The following is a 9,371-nucleotide window of genomic DNA, read 5'->3' on the forward strand; positions in this document are numbered from 1 at the left end:
ATCTTCATGGCATGGCTTCCAAAAGATGTTAGAAACATTCCATTGATACTCTGGTCCGTGTTCTGCAGATTTGTCACCTAGACATTCATGGTGTGGATTTCCTGTTCTACCACATCCCAAAAGTGTGCTAAGATTTGGTGACTGGGAAGGCCTCTGAAAAACAGTGAACTCATTGTCATGTTCATGAAACCAGTTTTAGATTACTTTTTGCCTTGTGACTTTCATGTTAGCCTTTATAAGATGGGTAAATTGTGGCCATGAATGTACGCACACGGTCAGCAAAAATGCTCAGTTTGTGGTATTCAAGCAATGATTAATTGGTATTAATCAGCCCAAAATGTATCAAGAAAACATTTCCCACACCATTACACCACCATGAGCCTCGACTGTTGACATAAGCCACATCGGGTGCATGGATTCATGCTGTAGGGGGCAAATTCTGAGCCTACCATCTGTGTGCCCAGGCAGAATTTGAGATTTATCAGAACAGGCTACATTTTTCCAATCTTCAACTCTCCAGCTTTGGTGAGTCTGTGCCCACTGCAGCTTCAGGTTTCTGTTCTTGTCTGTCTGTCTTGTAGTGCACTCAAGGTTCGACATGTTGTGTATTCTGAGATGCATTTTTCCTCACAGCAGTTCTACATAGCGTATATCTAAGTTACATTTGTCTTTCAGCTCAAACTAGTTTGGCCATTCTTCTTTGACCCCTCTCATTATCAAGGTGTTTCCATCAACAGAACTGCTGCTTGCAGAATGTTTTTTTTTTTTGTTTTTTGCACTATTCTGAATATATTTAAGAATGTTGTGCATGAAAATCCCAGGAGATTATTAGATACAGAAATACTCAAACCAGACCATCTGGCACCAGCAATCATGCCAAGGGCAAAATCACTGAGATCACATTTTTCCTCAATCTGGTATTTGATGGGAAGACTAACTGAAACTTCTGACTTGTATCTCCTTGAGTTTATATATTGCACAGCTGTCACATGGCTGAGTAGGTATTTGCGTGGATACATAAGTGTACAGGTGTTCCTAACCTCAGTGTACATGACCAGGGTCACCTAACCTAAACAGCACATCCTTCAGGATGCAGGTGAACAACTAGAGTACCCAGAGGAAAACTCGTGCAGACCTAGCGAGAACATGCAAACATGACACGGGTAATAACTGGGCACAGAAGTTGAAGCCAGGATGTTGAATCTGTGCTCTGCGGTGTTGTTCATGATGTTTTTCAGAATGAAAATATTAAACAATCTGTGGGGGTTTTGAGACCCTGAATCTCCAGCTTCACAGTGCGCAGAATCTCTATTAACGCAGGCAGGGATTGCTTGTCTGTCACAGAGGCAATTGCAAGTTTTCAGCTGTGCTGCATAACGGGCTGGTCGGCCAGTGGTTGATGCCGGGAGCAGTCTAACCCAGCCTCTAACCTGGCCTCATTAATGCTCGTTTGCTGTGACTGTGTGTATTAAAGTGGTAACTCTCATTTAAATAAAGACCCTGACTGTGCCTGTTTTGATGAATAAAGTTGGTTTTCCTAAAGTTTCCCTTGGGTGCAAGACAGTGATTCATGCCTTGCATGGTACCAGAAGTGGGGTCTTGCACAGATGGATCGTCTCCCACCAGAGCCAGATGAGGCTCTTGCTGGCACTACTGTTCTTGCCCATCTCCAGTACATGTGGGGAGGAACTTTATAGTTTGGAACGCCATATCAGACATTTCAGCTTGGCATTTCTTAATAGTTTTCTATCCACCTGCAGGGTACCCTTCTCTGCACTCCAGTGTGTGGGGCTCGCTGTTGATAAGGTCGGTCAAGAAGCTGGTGTAGAGATTGAACCTGATTTGTCCGGTGAGGTAGGGGATGACCCCTCACCTGCGGATCTAGGACAATGAGAGGAGTCTTCATATCAGGTGCCCACACCTTCAACCTCCACAGGCAAGACAGCATCTACCTGCCTCAGAAAAACAATAGCTGGAGAAAAGCAAGGTGCTACATCGGGTCACTGAGCCTGATACTCTGACTGAGTTTACGTGCCTGCAATGGGTGTGCATTTAAACTATGCATTTAAAAAAGCACATGTCGCAAAACACCACACTTTTTGAATTAGGATGATTTCTGATTGCACAGGAGAAGGGCTGATTTAGCAGTTGGTTGTCCTGAGCGGGCATAGAGAGATGGTTTTAAAAACTACTCACACTCATAGTTTGGGAGGGTCATCTCAGCATGAAGAATAGCACGGATTGCATTTTGAAACACTTTTATAGGCTGAATGCTTTATTGGCCGAGATGTGGAACACTTTTTTAAATATTGCAAAGACTATCAAGTTGTCTCTGCTCATAGAGCTCCCCTCTCACCAATGTCTATTTTGGATGTCCCCTTTGAGAGGGCTGGGTTAGGCATTGGTGGCTCCCTTCCCAAGAGTAAGAATGGTTAGCAGTACATGCTTACAGTATGTTGGTTGATTATGCAACAAGGTTCCATGAGGTTGCTGCTGCATGGAAGGCCAACACCCAAGCTATTGCTAAGACTTTATGAGACATATTCACACATATTGACATTCCTCGCGAGATTTTAACTGGCCAGGGCATTCCCTTCACTTTTTGTATAATGTTGCAGCTGTGTGAGAACCTTGCCATTAAACAGTTAAGCACCACTGTTTATCACCCACAGATGAAATGCCTGAGTGAATGATTTAACAAGACATTAAAACAGAAGATTCGGCGGGTGGTCCATGACAACCCTACCTTCTGGGGCACCATATTACCTTTCCTCCTTTTTGTTATTCAGGAGCCCCCCAGTCATTTACTAGCTTGAGTCCATTCGAACTGTTATTTGGCCAGCGACCACAAAGGATGTTGGATATTGACAGGGGTTCACAGTGCAAGTCATGGTGTGAAATTTGTCGATTGGGTTGATTTGTTTCAAGAGCAGCTTTCTGAATTGTCCTCCATTGCAGTGGAGCACCAGCAGTGTGTATAGGAGGCACAAAAATGTAATTATAAAAAGAAAAGCAAACTTTGAAAATTCAAAAAGGTTAAAAATTGGGTCCTACTGTTGATCCTGTTTGACCCCCATACATTTCAGGTGAAGTGGCTGGGTCCAGTGGTAGTAGAGGAGCATACAAGTCCCATAAATTACAAAGTCAAAATACCTGCCTGTTGAAAGGTATCTTACATGTTATTCTTTTGAATGAGTGGTACGACTTACACGAATTGTTGGCCACGTAAGCATCAGACTGTCAGGAGGTGAAGCAGATGCTCGAACTGGGCGTAATTAGCAAAAGATAAAGCGGGTGGCAAAGCCCAATTTTTCTTGGTTTCAAAGCTGGACTTTTCAGTTCGGTTCTGTATAGATTTTAAATCCTTGAATAAAGTTTCCAAGTTTGATGCATACCAGATGCCATGTATTGATGACTTGTTGGAGAAACTTGGTCAAGCCTTTTATATTTCCACCCTAGATCTTACGAAGGGATACTGGCAGGGACCCATGGAGGCATCCAATTGTTAGAAGACCGCATTCGCTCAAAAACCTATTCCGACAGGTTGTTGTGCTGTTGAGTTTTCAGTGGAAGATGGATCAAATTCTACATCCCCATTCTGAGTATGCTGGGGCCTTTATCGATGATGTGGTCATTTTCAGTAATGATTGGAGGTTATGCCTCAACCGCCTGCAAGCGGTACTTGACAGTTTGAGGCTGGCTAGGCTGACAGCTAACCCTAAGAAGTGTAAATTAAGGATGTTGGAAACACATTATTTGGGCTACTCTTTGGGGACTGGTTTGATTAAACCTCAGTTGGACAAGGTGGGTGAGGTACTTGCTTATCCATGTCCGGAAATGCACAAGCAGGATTGTTACAGATGATTTATTCAGAACTTCATGCATAGTGCCATCCCTCTCACTGACCTGACAAAGGGCTGTAGAAACCACACCTTTGTCTGGATCAGTGATTGTGATGTTATGTTCATTTCTGGTTCTGCGGAATCAGTACTTTTCTAAGGAATTTACCCTGCAGACGGATGCATGTGGTTTTGGTTTGGGGTTGGTGCTCACTCAGTGTTTCAATGGGGAGAAGAAAATCCTATCATATTTCTGAGCCGGAAATTACTCCCCAGGGAGCATAATTACTCGACCATCAAAAAAGGAATGTTTTTCAATTAAGTGGGCGGTGAAGACCCTCCGCTCTTACTTGTGGGGCAGATGGTTTACCCTAATAATGGATCACGCTCTGCTCCGGTGATTCTACTGGCAGAAAGATACAAACCCCCGACTCACTAAGTGGTTTACTAATTTGCAGCTGTTTGCTTTTGATGTTCGCCATCAGCCCAGTTCTGAGCACATTGTGGAGGACTGCCGGCTTCCCATGCCGGTCCGCACCCCCAGGCCGCCAGGAGGAGCTCTCCCGACAGCAGGATCGTGCCCAGAGTTCCAGCAGGGCCTTATGGACTATGTAGTTTTTACACAGCCCTGCTGGATACCTTGGGGACCACCAGGAGTCGCTGTAGGGGGGCTCATGGGCTCTTGTGTGCCCTATAACCCGGGAGTACGTCACGGTCATGTGACAGGAAGGAACGACGTGCTCCCGGGTTGAAGAAAAGGACTGTTTGCCCTGACCCGGAAGGAATAAGGAACTGTGGATTGTTGGGACAGGAACACTTCCGGGTCAGGGGCTATAAAAGGACGGTGCCTCAGTCCAGACATTGAGCTGAGCTGGGAGGTAGGGTGGCTAAGTGTCTGGGCAAGGAGGAGGATTTGGTTTATTGTTGTTTTGTATATGAGTAGTGTGGAAGGTGCTTGGTGCACTGTGGGAAAAAATAAAAAGTCTTGGACTTTTACCTGGTGTCTGGAGTTGTACCTGAGGGTTCAAGGGAGCACTAGCGCCCCCTACTGCCACAACATAAATATGGACGTCCTCTCGCATCTGCCTGAGCCCGGCTTGGACGGTTGCTTCGTTCACCCTGCTGTGAACAAACTGGGTTGAGGGTTTTGAGACCCCAAAACTCCACCAGCTGCATGGTGCACCGAAACTCTGTCAACGCAGGCAGGTATTGCTTTTCCATCTCCAAGGCAACCACAGGTTCGCAGCCTCACTGCATAATGCGCCAGTTGGCCAAGGATTGATGTGGGGAAGAGTCTAATCCAGCCACTAACATGGCACCGTTTCTGCTTATTTGCTGTGTCTGTGTGTATTAAAGTGGTAGCTCCTGTTTGAATAAAGTGTGGATTTTTGATTAAAAAAGTGTGGATTCAGCATCTTCTCTCGGGTGCAAGACAGTGACTCACATGTCATAAATCATACAATTATTAGAAAAAGAATGAATTAAATTATGTGGTAGTGTCCTCATGTCTGTGTTTAGTTAATATCTTGATGAGGGTTTATTTTTTGAATGATTGCACTGTTTAACTCATTACTTACTATAGCACGTTCACTATTCTTTTAAAATTGGGGCCAAAGGCAACGCAATCTAAGGTAAACAAACTCAATCCAGTTGTGTGTCATGGGGCACTAGAACAACATGGAGTGAAAGGCAGGAACCATCTCTGGACAGGGTGCCAGTCTATTACAGGGCTCAATCATGTATACATCCACACTCACACAGGGTCACTTTCAGCAATTAACCCAAAACTCATGTTTATTTTATAGTATATGGGATGAAAAGTGGAGCTTCTGGAGAAAAAAATGGAAAAAGTAGTAAGGAGAATGTGTAGAGGCCATAAAGATGGTAACTAAGAACAGCATTCAAGTCCAGGACATTGGGTCTTTGAGATCGCGGCACTAAGCAGTCAACCTCCTCCATGCTCCATCTTATCTAATTAATAATTAATTAATAATGGATGTTCAATGGCATTAAAAACTGTGTAAGAATAGAAGAATTTCAAAAGGGCTTTAAAATATGTAGTTTTGAGAACACCTCTGTTATCGTTACTAATATAACTATTTTTTAGAAGTCCCATTTTTATTCAAAAGTTATTGATTTAAAATAGATTTGATAAAATCCAGTTTATTGTTTAAAGGTGATTCATTCAAAATTCAATTGCAAAATGATTTTTATGAAAAATTTTATAATCTTTATTTCTAAAGTTGTTGGCCCCAAATTATACACTAAAAATGTATTTTTATGACTTAGACTTTTAACCGGATGATACCATCTTTCAGGAAAAGACGGATACTGCAACTCCTTTGCTGTGGTCTTGCCTGAATCTGTTCCTGGAGCCTAAATGCTATGAGATGTAATATAAGGAAGGAACAATATTTTATTTAAACTTTTTTTACTTTTATTTTATTGTAATATTAAGTATATTACTGATGTAATCGGTCACATTACTCCACTCACTGATGGTTCTGAGCAAAGTTACTTTACCTGCCTGTGCTTCAGTCATAAAAGAGAAATAAATATACAGTACATGTTTATACATTTATCATCTATCCATTGTCAGATTTGACTAATCCAGTTCAGTGTTGGGGAAGCTGAAACATATACAGTATGCCAGGAGCATTGTGTGTAAGGCAGAAATCAGTGCTGGAAGGGGGTGCCAGTCTCTCAGAGGGCACACTCATTGATATCCTCACATATTTTACTGTGTTCTGTACACACAACCATAATGAATCAATAAAATGGAAACATTCACTTACGGCCACATTCATTTCACTAAAGTTTCACATTTTTACAATGTGGGGAGAAGAAACAGTGAATCCACAACAAAGTGGTACAGACCACAACTGCATTCCCAGAACCCTGGAGCTGAGAGGTAGTGGTGCTAAAGTCTGATCCACCATGTTGTCTCTAAAAAGCAATGTTGTTATATAAAGCACAAAATGTTTTTTGAAGCTTCACATTCTGCTGTTTCTTGCTGTATAATGGGATGTACTGGCACACCATTTGGGCTCATTCCTGTTTTACACTTGGTGCTGCCAAGGAAGACTCTGGTCCCCCAGTGACTCTGAATTCAATTAATTGGATTTTAATATGTGACATTATGTTTTAATACCAATGGTATAGTCATTTTATAGTTCTTTATATTTTTATGTTGATTTAAGTGAAGGTGCCTTTTAAATAAATAAAGTGAAATAAGAAATATAATTAGCTGTGCCTCAGTGGGTGGATCTCAGAGTGTGGGCTGAAGGTGTAATTCTGAGCTAAGGTGCTTTCATCACTGAGTCTGCTTCATCTTGTCTTTGTTTTCAAGTAAGCCTCCTCTGGTTCGTGTTTGCTTGCACAATCCAAAGGAATGCAGTCTGGTCAGTCGACATCTTTTCAGTTTCCCTAGTTATGGTACATGTGCCTCTGCATACGGTGATGATTTAGTTTTATGTTTTACTCAGGTTTTTCTCTTCCTGCAATTGCTGCTCAGTGAGATTTTGGCTTCCAATGATCCTGTTTCAGAAAACAAGGATTGGAATATAGGTTTCTTTGCTTACTGTAATTCCTCCGGATGAAAGATTCACAAGTTCTGTTTGTATGACAACATCTGAAGTTTAGATGTAATTTTTATATGCCCAAGACAAAATCACCTTGGTATGGCAAAGATGGATATTAATAGTTACTTGTCCTACATAGAAATGAAGGAATGAATATGTCTCATGCTTTCTTAGGTGTTTCTTCCATTAAGGAAAAAATATATTGATTTTGTGATGCAGCAACACAATTGACTGTACTGTGCCACCACACTATGCAGTAATAATAATAATTATAATAATAACACATATAAACCATATTACAAGTACACTACCCAACACTGTACTAGAAAATGCAGCACATAAACTATATTGCGACAGAACTATACTGGCAGACAAAACTATTCAGCATAACAGACCAGACATAACACTACGCAGAACTGACAGAAGAAATACACCACTTATGGAGAATGGTCAAGGTGAACATTGTGCCCGTTGTTGTATCCACCAATGGTATCATTCCACATACACTACAAAAAAGCCTACAGATATTACATGTAAATCAACACACATATATAAAACATAAAACTAAAGAAAGCAGCCATTTTAAATGCATGTCACATAATGATGAAATTCCTTAACACAATCCCCAAAAACATATAAACATCACAGAAAACTGCATTATGTCTTGGCCTAGGCCAAATTTATGTGGTAGCAACAGGACTATCCCAGAAAACACTCTAAATAATAATAATAATAATAATAATAATAATAATAATAATAATAATAATAATAATAATAATAAAAAGAGGGCAAATTGGGAGTGTAGTGGCCTTGAACTGAATTAAGCAAGCTTAATAATGCATGAATGGATCTATGGGAAATGGAAAAAGGGCAATAAGAAAAGGACAAAAAAAATTAAAGTTTGCTTTGTATTGGAAACCTGAAAAATATGGTAAGAATTGAAGAACACATTTACTCTAACTTTTCAATCAAATTTTTTAAAAGTTATTAACAGTGTTGTAAGTGTAATTCCTTCTCCTCTCTTTTCTGTGGGACTGACTCTTGCCCTGTGCCAATGTCATGCTTACTATTTATTTATTTATCCATCTATTGAGTAAATATTGTAAAATTAATTTTAGAAAGCAGATGATGTGTTGGGCATCCCTGAGGACTTTCCATTTAATGGCATAAGTTGAAATGATTTGTAAAATGAACTTTTTCAGTGCTGTCTTAGTAGGGTGTTCAGGCTTCTCTCCGGAAGGTCTGTATTCCTCGAAACTGACTGGAAGAGGTGGGGCTGTCAGACACAGGTCAGAAATGATCTCCCTGCTCCTACAATGTTTCCTCCTGCATTCTAAGGGATACTAGTTACTGGCTGTTCATTACCATAATCCCTCCTAGCTTCACTTACCTGGCCGGAGGAGCCCTTTAGACAGTATTTATTTACAGATGTTTATCTGCCATAAGGACACTTGTTTTTATGGATAACTTATTGAAGAACCTGCACTGCACTTTTTTTGCATACTGTTTTTGTTTGTGGAGTAAACACACTAAGAACTTTGTACCATTTCTTGTTGTTTGGTACATGACCACCAATGTCCCGGGAGAGGGATGATGTCAAAGTTGCAGGCACCCAGGGCATCAGCAGTCAGGTTAGTGTTGTGTTTTTTGAGGGGCAGCCAGTAGTGTTTAGAGAAAAAGAGAGTAAAAATGAAGATCAGATATATTATGTTGGAACCAAATGTATAACATGTTCTGTCAGGAAATTTGTAAATAATGATTGGCTGGAATCAGCTGAGATCTTTTTTAAGGGTTTTTCAAAAGGATTACTGAAGACATTTTTAAAGATGATACTGTAAACTGTACATAAGTTGTTTGAAGTTGTCTGATCATTCAAGTTTAAAGGGCAAACTTAAAGTCAAAGTCAAATCTAAAATCAATTTCAATTTTTCTGCATTTTATCTTTGCTTGA

This window comes from Polypterus senegalus, chromosome 10 (genome assembly GCF_016835505.1).
Source record: "Polypterus senegalus isolate Bchr_013 chromosome 10, ASM1683550v1, whole genome shotgun sequence".
NCBI classification, from domain to species: domain Eukaryota; kingdom Metazoa; phylum Chordata; class Cladistia; order Polypteriformes; family Polypteridae; genus Polypterus; species Polypterus senegalus.